We start from the raw sequence: 15,368 nt of genomic DNA on the forward strand, positions 1-15,368 counted from the left end.
AAGTTTAAAAAATTTATAAAAGAGGCAGGCAGCCCGGGGTTGAGGGGTTGAGGGGTTGGCTCATTTGGCAAAGCATTTGTCTTACAAGCAGGAGGACTTGAGTATGATTCTCAAAACCCACAGAAAAGTGCAGGACATGGTGGTGGGTGCTTTGAATTCCAGTGCTAGAGAGGCAGAGATAGGAGGATCCCTGGGATTTGTTAGTCAGTCATTCTAGCCTAATTGGTGAACATTGGGCCAGTGAGAGAGCCTGTCTCAAAAGAAGTGTCCAGTATTCCTGAGGAAGATAGCTAAGATTGTTCTCTGGCCTTCACACATAGGCTCACACAAGTACATGCATACCTCCACATACAAGTACTCACAGGAGAAGGAGAAGGAGAGAGAGAGAGAGAGAGAGAGAGAGAGAGAGAGAGAGAGAGAGAGATTAAAAATAGAAGGGGCCATCTCAGAGCTGAGTCAAGGCCAGGCTGAGGTGTCAAGAAGTCAGGAAAGTAGGGAAAAGACCCCAGCCTGAGACCCCCGCAAGACAAACCAAGAGAGACAGCCAGACCAGGATACATCTGTGAGTGAAGGAGAGGACACTGTGACCCAGATCTGCTCTTAGAGTGAAAATGCCAGAATCTTCTTCTTGACTTGGCCTATCAAGTTTCTAGTTTCCAAAGAAACAGGAGCACACCAGAAATACTTACACAGGCCTGACACGTCATTCTTCTTGACAGCCCAGTAAGACACTCTGTCTGGTTTTTCTAGGTCCATTCCTTTGGATCAGCATGGGATTTGAATGGGATATACGCCACAAAGGATAAAGAGTCAGGCATAGGCAACTTCTGCACTAAGTATGCTGCTTTGTCCTTCTGGAGGGCCTCAGAACCTTCTCCCTGGGGAAAATGACAAAACCAGACCGTAGGCAGGAATGTATCACCTCCAGAGAGGAACTGAAGTTCACAAAGAAACCACTATTAAACTAGATTGTCAGTAGCCTAGGAGAAGACCAGGTTGGGGCTTAAGGAAAATTGTGCCATCAGAGAGCCCTGCCTCATAAAACAGATATTAGCACAGTATTTAACTTTCCTATATTGTCGATAACCTTCATGGGCTACAGGTTTTTAAAAATATTTTACTTATTATTTTTTATCTTATGTGTATGAGTGGTTTCCTTACGTGTATATAAGTGCACTCAATGTTATGTGCTGTCTACAGAGGCCAGAACAGGGTGTCAGATCCCCTGAAACTGGAGTTACAGATGATTGTTAGCTGCCATGTGAGTACTGGGAATTGAACCCAGGTCCTCTGCAAGAGCAGCCAGTGCTCTTAACTGCTGAGTCTCTCCAGCCCCAGGATGCAGCTTTTTAAAAAAGAGATACTCATTTTTATTTTATATGCATGAGTGTTTTGCCTGCATGCATGTATATGGATCACATGTGTACAAGTGACTGTAAGGGCCAGAAGAGGGTATCAGATCCACTGGAACTGGAGTCACAGGCTGGGTAAGCACTCTTAACAAGTGAGCCATCTCTCCAGTCCAGTGATGCAGCTTTATGAATCAAAATTGGGCTTCCTTAAGAGAGATTAAATCAACATGATTAATATCCTGAGAGTACTAGAAGGTAGACTCTAAAGAGTGATCATTATGTGCTATAATGCACAACTCTCTCACGTGCATGCACATATGCTACATAAGAGAGAGGGGGGAGAGAAAGGGAGAGAGAGAGAGAGAGAGAGAGAGAGAGAGAGAGAGATATTGAGATCCAGCCTGTGATTGGGGGCTGCTGTAGAGTCATAAAGGCATCAGAGCATGGGACTGATTCTGTAGACCACACGCTGTGACACAGTCTACATCTGTTATCATAAGCACAAAGCTGAGAAGTGTTGTATACCCTATTTAATTCCCACCATAAACTCAAGATATACAATTATCCCCATAATGATCTCCATTTTAAACACACCAAAGGACACCTATAATAAGTCCCACAATAGCCCATGTTTCAAAGAAGAGGGGCCATATGTGAAGCCAGATAGCTTTGCTTTAGAGTCTGCTTCAGAGACTGTACTTTGAACCACTAAATTATAAACAACATGTATACTGTGCTATCTATGGGCTAAGCAAAAGAGCAACATCATTTCATTCAATTCTCCCCGGAGTTCTGTAAGTTGGGGATTCATTCTTTAGGTCAAAAAATGTTAAAATGAGATAAACAGAGATTAGCGCATGGGAGGACTCTATCAAAATAGTTCAGACCTTTGATAATAAGGTCAAAGTAAAGTTTAGCCCAGGCTGCCTAATCCATCAAGGGAAAATAATAATAATAATAATAATAATAATAATAATAATAATATCCATAACTCTGTAAGAAAATAAAGAGAAGTGAGGAAATGGTATACTGGGCTGAGGTTGGACAAACTGACAGATGAAGCATTACAGAGTTCTAACAAAGATAATGCTGCAGTGTGAATGTGGGCGAGTGTCTTTTCAATTGGTGAGTCAATAGGATATTCAAGTAGGGAAAATGTATCATTACCACCCAACACCATACATGAAACTAAACTCTGGATAAACTGGGGTGCTAAATGTAAAATATAGCATCAAAAAATATAACAGGAACAAAGAAGAAAACATCATGACTCCTGCTTAAGCAAAGGTTTCTTCAACAAAACTCAAAACTATTAAAATGTTAATAAAAAACAGTGACACACTGGACCATATTAAAACAACTTCTTGATATTAAAAGACACAATTATGGGTGTAGCAATTATATATCTGACAAAAGATCGGGCCAAAATATACAAAGAAGTTATAACCAGGGCCTGAGAGAAAGCTCAGCAGTTAAGAGGAAGTACTGCACTTATAGAGAACCTGAGTTCAGTTCCCAGCACCCATGTCAGGTGGCTCACAACTGCCTGTAATTCAGGCTCCAGGGGATCTGACACCCCCTTCTGCCTTAAGTGGGCACATGTGCTCATGTGCACATACACACACATAATTAAAAATGAAATAAAATCCTTAAAAATAATAAGATCAGGGCTAAAGAGATGGCTCAACAATTAAGAGCACTGGCTGGTCTTAAAGAGAACCCAGGTTCAGATTCTAGCACCCAAATGGTGGCTAAAAACCATCTTAAACTCCAGTTCCAGGGGATCTGACACATTCCCTAGCCTCCACGGGCATTGTATGACACAGGTGCATTTACATAAATGCAGGTAAGACACTCATACATATAATATAAATAAAATTAAAAAAAATTTAAAAATAAAAATAAAGACTGACAACCCACAGGAAAAGAAAGTTGAATGAGTACTTCACAAAAGAGAACATTAAAATGACAGAGACATCCAGAAAGGTGTGTAACATCATTTGTTATAAGAAAACAAGGCAAATTAAAAGCACAATGTGAGCTGAGCAAGGTGGCACATACATTTAATCACAGGAAGATCTCTGTGAGATCAAGGCCAGCCTGGACTACATAATGAGTTCCAGGCCATCTGGGTCTCCAGGGAGACCCTGTCTCAAAACAACAGCAAAAACACCCAATATGATACACTTACCCACCAAGAAGACTGACATGAAAACCCAACAGTCAGTGTTGACAGAGTTGGGGGATGAGTAGGGTTCTAACACATGCTGGTTGGAGAATGAATTGGCATTCACTTGAGAACCTCTGTAGTGGAATCCACAAAAACAGAGTCAATGCCTACTACCATTCAGAAGATCCACTACTTTATACACACAACACCAAACCTCACACAATCTTTCAGAAGCCATATGCTGTAAAGTTCTTAAGAGCATTTATTTCAGGGGCCTCAAGAACCTGTGGTAAAGTATGTAAATAAATTGTGATGTAACAGCAAGTAAACAAAATCTGTACCAGCAGCATGTATGGATCGATACCTTGTAGTATTTGTGTCAGTGGGCACTGTCTTCTAGAAAAGGTTAGCAAGTTGAATTCCTGACATTGGCAGTCAGGAATGGCAGTGACCCTAGGGCAGCTGTGGATGAGATTAAAAATACAGAAGGGAAAAGCCAAGAAAAGAGACATAAACAGGGTGGGTTGGTCTAGCAGAAGCAATTCACGCAGCAGAGGTGCTCCCAAAGGGGAAACAAAGAAAGAGAACAGAGGGGATGACCGTGGATATGATAGAAAAAAAAAAACTTTTCCAATTCTGAAACATGAAACTACATGTAAAATTAATGCATAGAGAACAATAATAGAGGACACTGGATCACAATGTTTCCATTTCAGGAATAAACAAAGCTCTGAAAGTCTCGACAGTAAAAATAAAAAGATGATTTTAAAGCCATCTAAAATTATGTTGTACTCATATTTGTTCACTGAAATAAAGATTCCAGAGACTGTGGAGTAACTGGATGGCTGTATCAGGGCTTGATCACTTCCAGCCATCTGAGAAAGTTCCAGAAAGATGTGCCATGACTTTATTCTGTGGGAGTTACTTGATCAGGATGTTATAAAGGACCAACTTATCTTAGAAATGAATGATTTGGGGCTGGCATGACAGAAAACACTAGGTTAAAATCCTGGGGCCAAACACAAATGAAAGCATAAGAGCACTAACGACTATTGTGAGAAAGGTTTCTGCTAATACAAATTTAAAATTAAATTATAGCAATGTCAGCAAAATAGAATGCATTAAAAAATCTCTAATCGATTTAAAATTTAAGGCAAGATGTATGAAGTTTGTTGTTCAGAGGAAATTAATATACATATAAAAGAGAGGGAGGGAAGCAAAAGGAAAGGAATTAAATTATATAGTTTTTGGCAAAATGGAGCCCAAAGTAAGTGTTTAGATTTTCATTTTATTTATTTGTTTTTATTGTATGTGTTTGAATATTTTGTTTGCATATAGAGGTCAGAAAGCAATGCATCCGATGAAAGTGGAGTTATAGCTGGTTGTCAACGACCTTCTGGGTGCCGAGAACTGAAACCCAGTCCTCTGCAAGAGCAGCAGGTGCTCTTAACCACTGAGTCATCTCTTCAGCCCTAGATTTTATTGACTGAAATATTTGACTAAGGCTATCTTTAGAAAGTCAAGTGTAGAATCATAGAAATGACGCCTATTGTCTAAATCATTATAGAAGAGGGCTGAAGAGATAGTTTAGTGGTTAAGAGCACTTATAGCTTTTGCAGAGGACCCAGGTTTGGTTCCTAGCCTCTACATGCTGGCTCACAAATGTCTGTAAATTCAGTTCTAGGGCATCTGAAGCCCTCTTCTGAGTTTCCCAGACTCCTACATGCACCTGTTACACATGCATACACTAAGGCACACAAACATAAAATAAATAAATAAATCTTTAAAAATTGTCATAGATTATAGAAAAATTGTGGATAGAAAAATGCAAAACAGAGTCACTTTTCTTTGGGTCTGTGACCACTGGTAGATTCCTCATGCTCCAGTTGATGGCCCCATATTTATGCACATATGGGCAATGCTAACTGGACTCGGGTATTTTTTAAAAGGACTTGAAGTTGGGAGAGAGATGTGTTGGAAGAATCAGGGGGAACTGGAGGGAGGAAATGCAGATGGTTATGATCAAGAGTGTATACATGTATGATATTTTCAAAGAATAAATGAAATATGATTTTAAAAATTTATTCACGGTCTGAGGGTGATTTTAAAAGTAGAAGATAGGCAAGCATGGTGGCACATGCCTTTAATCCCAACACTCTAGAGGCAGAGGCAGGTGGATCTCTGTGAGATGGAGGCCAGCCTGGTATACATAAAGAGTTCCAGGCCAGCTTGGGGCTACTGGAAAATCCTGCCTCAAAAAATATTCAAATAAAAATAAAGATATGGATGGAAAATAAAAAACAAAAAAGGTTTAAAATGAAAAACTGATAAAAGTCCCATATTGATGTAGAAAACAAGAAATATGAAGCTGGAACTTAATATTGCAAAATTGCATTTATGACAAAAAAGCATTCACTGGTGTATTGGGGGTCATTCTCTATTGTCCAGTTGGCAACTAACATCTGTGAGCAAACTAAGACGATGACAACACACAGAGATTGCAGTGGGTAGTGGTTACTGCAGAGATTCACAACTGGTCAAAGTGCTGAGAATAAGAGATTGTAGATAGGACATCTATATATTTATATTGAGATGAGATGAGAGAGAGAGAGACAGAGTGAGGGATGGAAGGAGGGAGAGAGAGATTATAAATACAGGGAGAAAGGAAGGGTTAGGACTGCTTTATTGGCAGATATAAATGAGGTTCATGAGGAATATAGTGGCAAGGTGAGCAAAACTTTTACTGATGCACAGGAAATGTCTCTGGCTCTTTAGCATACTTATGCATTTTAGTTAAGTGAAAAATCTAAGTAAATATTTAAAATACAAATTTTACACAATTTCTGTTATAGTACAGTGAAGCTACAAATAACAAAAACATTAAAAATAAGCTAGGCACTTAGAAATGTGAAACTTTTAGAAGAGGGAATATATACAAACATAATATTAGAATAAAATAAATGTAAGGATATACCATAGACAATGGGACCAAAACTGTAGACATTCATCCATATCTCCAGCAGCTAAAGCAATTTTCCAAAGCAAGTAAAAAAAAGACTTGAGAGCTGGAGAGATGGCTCAGCACTCAGTGGTTAAGAGCATGGGCTGCACTTGCAAAGACCCAGGTTCTGTTCCCACCACCCACAAGGCAGCTAACAACCATCTGTAATTCCAGTTCCAGAGGATCTGACACCCTCTTCTGATTTCTGCAGGCATGAATGACATGGGTGCACTTACATACATGCAGGCAATACACTCATACACATTAAAAATAAAAGTGATGAATAAAATGTTAAAAAAAAGAAACTTAGCTAAGGAAGAACATCAATCAATAGTCCAACCCCAGCTTCAAGGCCTAAAAACCATATCAATGACCAGCACAGCAAACGACATTGGGGTAATAGTGGCAGTTTTATTTTGGGGGTAATCAACAGTTACGTAATTTGACTTAAAGCTCACTCAGTGGGAGGAAACTCATGTGTGGTATGGTAAACCTAGCCAAATATATAGACCCGGAGAGGTCATAGATCTTCGAGAAAACTCCAAGGCTGTCACATCACTAGACAAATTTAATTTCTTACTATGTCCAAAATATGGATCCTTAAATTTATAGAAAAGTATCCCAGTCACCACCCATTGAAGAAGCTTCTTTTTCAAGAGACAGAGATAATTACACAGTTTTACAATTGGTTACACACAGAGATTGGTGTGAACTGCCCAAGTCTAAGTGGCACATCTAGGATTCAACCTCTCCACCTAAACCTCATGGAAAATAGAACAAGTGATAAAGAGAACAGTAACACATCTTTCAAATCTCATCAATGAGGCTCTCTCATGCAAAGAGGTCCAGGAATGCAAAAGTTCATAATGCATAAATGTCCAAAATGCAGAGAATAAGAGTCTTCAGAGTGTGGGTCCTTGGACAGGACCCCTATATTAAAATCCACCCAACCTAGGGCTCAGGGACCATTGCAGAAGAGGGGATGGAAAGATTGTAAGAGCCAGGGAGGAGGTGCAGGACCATACAGAAAAAATCCTTCAGGCACCTTGAACCCTTCTCGTACAAGCTTACAGCAATAGTGTCAGCATCTACAAGACCCACGCAAACTTAAGCAAACAAAAACCCAGCATGGAAATGAACAGCAGACTCCAATCTTAGTCAAAAAATTATTGGCAGCTTATTACTGCTGGGTGAGGAAGAACTGAGCTTATTAAAGGGAGGGATTCTAGATAGGCTGACTAAATCCCAGTGGATAAACTTGCAATGAGGGACATCTGGGACACTAACTTTACATGAAAGGCCTTAACACAAACGACAGAATGTATGAACTCCAATGCAGAGGCTATGGGAGGGTGACAAAGGGGCAGGGGGTACAAAGATAATTTTATGTATGAAATACACAAAAATTCAAATTAAAAAATAAGAAAAGAAACTTAGACCCTATATTACTTCCTCCAATGCTCAGGGAATATCAAGAAGATGGGGAAGAAAGAATATAAGAGCCAGAGGATGTGGGATGTGCAGCAAAAAGGAGTCTTCTGGACATGATTTGGCCATTGCACTCATGAACTCAGTGCAGCTGTGGTTATGTACACAAGGCTTGCACAAGAGTGGGCTCATCAACATTCCATCATGGATGAGAGGGGCCCCTGAGACCCTACCCCTCCCTGAAGGACTACTGGCAGTTAATGGTTGTTGGGAGAGGGGTGTCGTTTTCTTCAGCGATGTAGCCGCTGATCAGTTGCCCTTGCTCTTGTAAATAACCTCCCACACATGCTTGAGCAAGAAACTCTACAGTCAGTGGATCACACACAAAAAGAAGACTCAGAAGTAGGAGGGGAAGAAGGTTTCAGCTTAGAAGTGAAGGGGGATGAGAGAGGGCAATGGGGCTGTGTGTGAAAGTGGCTATAATTCATTATATAAATGCATGAAACTGCACAAAATTGTAAAGGAATAGAAAAGGAAAACAAAATTCTAGGTAAAATTAGAAGCTGCCTCTGCACAATCCAGCTAAAGAGGAGCCAGTATAGATAACAGTTCTTATAAGAGAAAGGACTGAAGAGAAAGAAAAAGAAACTCGGGTGTGATTTCTCTCTACAAAAAGCATACAAGCCGAGGCTCAGCTTCTTGCATCAGAGCAGGGTCGGTGGTAGATTCCAGGAAGGTGTTGTCCACTCTAGAACATGGGCACCATGAGAACAGGGCACTGGAAGGAGAATGGGCTATGGAAATGCAATCAGTACCCAGACATAGCTAGCGTGGAGAGACGCCAGTGCATATCTGGCTGTGGGGTGGAGACAGAAGTGTGCTGTGGGAGCCTGAACCTCAGACATGGACTCCATGAGATTAACTAATGGAAAGGCATCATAACGTGCCACTGCCTGAGCAAGTCACAAAGGAACGTGATAAGTGCACTGCTGAAATTAGTACAGGTCCACTGGTAGGTCTCACTGGGTGGAAACCTCCCAGTGACAAAAGTAAACATAACAAGGCAGACCTTCTACACTCCCTGAGAGCCTCAGCCACAGAGAGCCTAACCTGTGGAGAGATGATCCCCAAATACCAGAGTAAAAATTGTAATTAAAAGGCAGGGGCCTCAGGGCCATAGGAAGTGAACTTCCCATATAGTACTGCTGCCTTCTGAACCTTTCCAGAATCACAAGTGAAGAACACAAGTGACTTCTACTGCGACTTAACACTGAACTGCTGTCAAATCACTGTATCAGTCACTGTAGTCAGCTTTGCCCCTAAATAACAGTGGGGAGCATAAATCCAAATGAAGACAACTCACCAGGAAGAAACATAAAATAAACAAACTCACAAAGAGTCAGAAAAAGAGGAATAAGAAAAAAGAAATGGAGGACACATCCATCCCAACAGCTGTGCAGGTCATAATAAAGAAATACAAAAAAAAAATGCAGCAACAAGCCACTACAATAGTTCTACAAGTTCACAATTACTCAATACTGGGAAGCAAGCATAGCAAGATAGCTGAAATGTGATGTGGTTGTTTGAATAAGAATGTCCTTCATAGGCTTCATGTTTGTGAACACTTGGTCCCCAGTTGGTGGCCCTGTTTGGGGAGGTATTGCAGTCATGCTGGAGAAGTACACCGGTGTAAGTGGGCTTTAAGATTTCATAGCCTTAGGAAGTATAGCTAACACTTAAAGGACTTTTAGAAGAGTCATGTGGAAACCTAGTATAGAAACTTCTCTCAACACACACACACACACACACACACACACACACACACACACACACACACGGCTGGAGAAATGGCTCAGCAGTTAAGAACACTGGCTGCTCTTGCAGAGGACCCAGGTTAGATTCCCAACATCCATGTAGCATCCTAACTCCAGTTCCAGAGAATCCAACACCCTTTTCTGATCTCTGCAGGCATTGCATACAATAGGTACACTTACACACATGCAGGCAATACATGCATACATATAAAATAAAAATAACAAATGAATTATTTAAGGAAACATATATACACAAGATAAAAAGAGGTTAAATACTGTTACCCTAAACCAAGAGTTGGGACACCTATATCACACCTTCTCTTTTGAAGGCTCAGGGATCATTGCAGAAGAGGGAATGGAAAGATTGTAAGAGCCAGAGGTGGTAGATGAATATAAGGAAACTGTGTTATCTGTACATCATAGGGTAGTTGCACATATGAACCCATAGTGCTTATGACACAGCATGCACAAGACTTGAGCAAACCCAATCCAGACCAGGGCCCAGCATGAATGGGTGAGGTAGGTAGGAAGCCCCAGCCCTAACTTAGAATCTGTTGGCAACTGATGGATGTTGGGAGAAGAAAAGTCAGCTATATTGACTGGTGTGATGTCTGGTAGGTTGACCAGACTCCAGGGCAGGACCTACACCCAAGAACACTTGGGAGGAGTGGTTGGAATCTTCAGGGCTTTTGAAATGAATGAATGAATGAATGAATGAATGAATAAATAAATAAATAAATAAATAAATAAATGACATGAAATCGGGTCGGGGGGGTACTGGAGGAGTCTGAATGTGATCAAAATACATTGTATGAAAATTTGAAGTCAATAAAATGTATTTTAAGAGTCTATAGTCTTACCGACATCCAGTTCATTCTCTGCTTTGTGTTTGTGGTTGAAGATGTGACAGCCCATCCTCTGGCTCCTGCTGTTTGCTGTCATGCCTCCCTACTATCATGGCGTCTTGTCCCTCTGTAATCAAAATAAACTCTTCCATAAGTTGCTTTTGGTCATGGTGTTTTATAACATCAACAGAAAAGTAACTAAAACAATCCAGAGAAATATTTCAGAGTACTGGTTTTAAAAAAGATCAACAACTACACAGAGCACGCAAATAAACAGATGAATGAAGTAAGGAAATCAATTCAGGAACTAGACATGGATAGCAAAGTGGATGAAACAAGTAATTATTTGCAGAAGAAATCCAAAAATAAAGAGAAAAAAGTCAACAAATAAATTAAGACTCTGCAAAGAATGGAAGAAAAATGCAATAACTTAATCAAAAATCACAGTGGGATGTATTAACAGACAAGACCAAGGAGCACAAATTTCAGGGATGGAAGGTAAGATCAAAACAATAATGCATTCAGACAAATATTAAGAAAAAATTAATGAGAATAACTAAAACCTCCAAGAACTCTGTTATACATAAAAGAAACCATAACCAATCAAAGAAGCTTCTTTTTGCACCAGCCAGTCTTTTACAGAGTACTACAGCTGGTCACACACAGACATTGTCTGTGAATTGACCAAGCCTAAATGCCACATCTACAATGCGACCTCTATACCTAAGGCTCAGAGAACATAGCACAAGGGTGAAGATAACACTAATGAATATCTCAATTCTCATTAATGAAGCTCCCTCATGTGACAGAAGGCCAAGAGCACCAAAGGTCACAAATGCTCAAAATGTAGAGATTAAGAGTCTGCAGAATGTTGGTCTTTGGAAAGGACTCCTATATTAAACTTCACCCACCCAAGACTCAGGGACCTTTGGTGAAGAGGGGATAGAAAGATTGTAAGAGCCAGGGAGGAGGTGCATAACCATATGGAAATAAGAGTCCTCCAAGCTCCTGGGATCCTGCTTAAATGAACATACAGCAATGGTGTCAGCATGCACAAGGCCCATGCAAATTCAGGCAAACAAAAACCCAGCATAGAACTGGGGAAATGAACAGAAGGTCTCCATCTTAGTTGAAGAAATATTGGCAACTCATTACTGCTGGGTGAGGAAGAGCTGTTCTTCCTAAAGCAAGGGACTCTAGATATGCTGACTAGACCTCAGTAGATGAACTGGCACTGAGGAATGTCTGGGGACACTAACTTCACACTAGGCCTTAACACAAATGGCAGAATATATGAATTCCAGTTTCAGGGGGCTATAGGAGGGTGCTCATGGGGAAGGGGTTATAAAGATTATTAAGATTGATTAAGATGTTATGTATGAAGTATACAAAACTTCAACAAAAAATTTAAAACAAAGAATACATGTGGTAGAAGTAGGAGCTGAGATACAGTCTAGAGAAACAGGTAATTTATTCAATGAAATTAAAACAGAAAAATTTCTGAACCTAGCAATAGAATGGATATCTTAATACAAGAGGAATTTAGAATCCTGAATAGATATTCCAGAGAACTTCTTCAAAGCATTTCATAGTCATGGTATCAAAACCATTAAGAAAATAAATAATATGAAATAGAAAGCAGTATGGGAAAAATATCAACTCACATACAAAGGAAAACATCAAAATAACATCAGATATCTTACTAGCAACCCTAAAAGCCAGGAAAGCAGGAAATGATATATTTAGTGCCTAAAAGTAAATAACTGCCAACCAAAATTACTATATCCAAAAAATTATCTGGCAAAGTTGATGGGGAAAAAAGAACATGGCAAGGCAGCATAAAGTAGCTTAATTCATGACAACCAAGCCAACATTGCAGAAAGCACTTAAAGGAGTTCTATATATAGAAAAATACAGTCGCATTCACGAAAGGACTAGATTAATAAAGAAAAGCCAGAAAGGAATCCATCATGTCCAATGTGATAAGCCAGAAACTCCTGATTCTAATAAAGAAGGAAGAGAAGAACAAATAATCCAACCAACCAGAACAACAACCAACAAAACTGCAGCAAACCCCTCTCAATAATAAATTAAAAAGCAAATGACTTAAATTAACCATTTAAAAGACAAACACAGACTGGATTAAGAAACAACATTAAATTGTATATTGCTTCCAAGAAACACACATTCTTGGCAAAGACATTGAAAAAAAAGTCAAAGCAACCTACCAAGCAAATGGAAACCACACTCAGGTTGGCATGGTTATTTTAATATCTGACAAAGTAGACTTAAAAGCAAAATTAGAGATAAAGGAAGTTACTATGGGACTGGCAAGGTGGCTCTTGTGGGTAAAAAGCACAAATGTAATGACATGAACTTGACCCCCAGAACCTATATAAAGACGGAAGGGGAGAACTGACTTCTGAAAGTTGTCCTCTGATCTCCAGATGTGTGCTTTTACACAAGTGCACCTATGCGCATGGACGTGCATGTGCACTGTTGCACTAAATTTTCCCTTCTCTCTTCCTGGGGGACCAGCACATGCCTTCTGAGGACTCTAGGGTCTCCCGGTTCTGACATGGATTGACAAAAGCGACATAACACATTCTATTTGGGTTGTGCATAGTTTAGGACATCCAAGAGAGGGTGACGGGGTGACGTACAGAGGCATGAAACGCTGCCATCAGTGTGTTGTGTGTCGTGATCATCATCCCTGGCTGCTTGTCTGCTCCCAGGCCATTGGCAGCTCCATTCCCTGTGCTCAATATGGCGGGGGCTCCACCCCAGTGTGCTCAGTGTGGGTCTCTAGACCCACCTCTCCATCAATTCTAGCTTTTTGGAGTAACTTTCGGGTTACATGCACATGTGCATGTGCGTGAGCACACACACACACAAAAAAATTAAATTTAATTAAATTTTAAAAGATGGCTACTATATAGCAATAAAGTTAATTCATCAAGAAGAATATATAATTGTAAATGTTTATGTACTGAAATTTTGGACTCCCAATTTCATAAAAAAAATACTAAAGGGCATGTGATGGTTTGAATGAAAATGTCCCCCATAGGCTCCAAGTATTTGGACATTTTTTCCCCAGATGATGGTGCTGTTTTGGGAAGTTTTAGAAAGTGTGGCTATACTGGAGGAAGCATGTCACTGGGGGTGGGCTTAGAGAGTTCTTAAGCCTTGCCAGATTGAGTCACTCTATTGCTTCCTCTGCCTGCATGATGATGTGAGAGCTTCACTTCAGCTGCTCCTGCTCCAGCCACCTCCAGCCACCATGCCTCCCTGCCATGGACTGTAATTCCCCTGGAACCATAAGCTCAAATAAACTCTTCCTTCTATAAATTTCTTGGGTCAGTGTTTCTATCACAGCAACAGAAAAGTGACTAATATAGTAATTGGTACCAGAGAGTGGGCTGTTGACTGTGAAGAACCTGACCATGTGGGGTTTTGGAGGAATGTGGAAGACTTTGAAAGGTTGGGCGAGGAATGTAGAAGACTTTGGGAGTTTGGGGTGGAAAATTAGTTGATTTCTGTAAGCAGAGCTAGACAGGCCATTCTAGTAGGTGCCTGGAAGAAATTAGTGCTGAGAACAATGTAGTTCCAGAGGGAATTAAGGACTTAAGCAGCACTGGGGATATTTTGCCAAAGAGACTGGCTGGAGTCTGCCCTAGACCAAAAAGCTTGCCTGAGGCTAAGTTGAAAAGTAGTAGACTAATTTCTTTGGTGGAAGAAATTTCAGGACAGCCTAATGTAGAAATGGTGTCATGGATATTAATGGTGAATATTATGCAGATCTACAGGGAGAAAGAGCAAATGGGGCAGAAAGAAATACAATTTGGATTGAAAAAGAGCACTAGGAAGATCAATGTTGGAGCCTTGGCATGGGCTGGAAAAAGGAGATTAAAGTGATTGAGAAGATTAAAGTGATTAAGGAGGGGCCTAGAGATTCAAACTTAAACAATGGAGAGAGTGCCTCCAGGGAAAGACCACAGCCAGTTAAGCCTCCAACTGTGAAAGGAAAATGCTGCAAGGACCACTGAAGAGAAAGGCTTCTAAAATGGATAAAGCAGGCTGGAGTCCATTCCAAACTTCAGTCAAACTTGGCATTGTTGTTCACCGGGTGCTGACTTTAGAAGCATGAAAGATACAAGCGTGAAGGGGTCATCAATTCTTCCTCCGTGGTTGCAGAAAGCTGCTGAGGCCAGACAGCATACAGCAGGGGTTCCTCTGCCTAGAGAAGGCCCTGATAGGCCATTGCATGAAGCTGTGAAGGTGAAGCCTGGTTGGCAATGGACACCCCAAGAAGTTCGTGATGCCAGAGCTGTGAGGCATCTGCAAAGAAGACCTGCATACAGGGAGTGGTACCAGCACAAGAGAGAGATGTTTGTTGCATGCAGCAAAGCTAGAGAGGCTGAGCCATCTAAGCCCTTTGGAAGTAAAGTCCCAGAAGCTGGACGTGGAACTACTGGATTTGGTGTTTGTCCTGCTGGTTCTGTCTTGTTTTGGTCCAGTGTTTCCTTACTATGCCTCCATTCCTCCCTTTTGAAATGGTAATGTGTATTCTGTTCCACTGTATGTTGGGAGTAGGTAATTTGTCTTTTGATTTTATAGAGGCTTACAGTTAAGATATTTACGCAAGTCCACTTTGGACTGTGGACTTTTGAATAGTATTAAGACTGATAATGACTATGAGGACTTTTAAAGTTGGACTAAACGCATTTTGCATTTTATATGGTCATGAGCCTATTGGGG

General features: G+C 40.5%; 1 long non-coding RNA gene across 11 annotated transcripts in view; it reads right to left on the reverse strand.

Annotated features, from left to right (window-relative positions):
* Positions 1-15,368, reverse strand: part of LOC108491561 — a 56,003-nt gene that overhangs the window by 26,182 nt on the left and 14,453 nt on the right. For 9 of the 11 annotated variants that reach the window (XR_003846266.1, XR_003846267.1, XR_003846269.1 and 6 more), the window contains 2 exons: positions 10,626-10,737; positions 690-878 (listed from right to left, as the gene is read on the reverse strand). This is a non-coding gene — a long non-coding RNA (uncharacterized LOC108491561). The remainder of the gene's footprint in view (positions 1-689; positions 879-10,625; positions 10,738-15,368) is intronic. The other 2 variants (XR_003846268.1, XR_003846270.1) reach the window with 1 other exon arrangement.

Source organism: Nannospalax galili, unplaced genomic scaffold, assembly GCF_000622305.1.
Source record: "Nannospalax galili isolate Female #2095 unplaced genomic scaffold, S.galili_v1.0 scaffold3, whole genome shotgun sequence".
NCBI classification, from domain to species: domain Eukaryota; kingdom Metazoa; phylum Chordata; class Mammalia; order Rodentia; family Spalacidae; genus Nannospalax; species Nannospalax galili.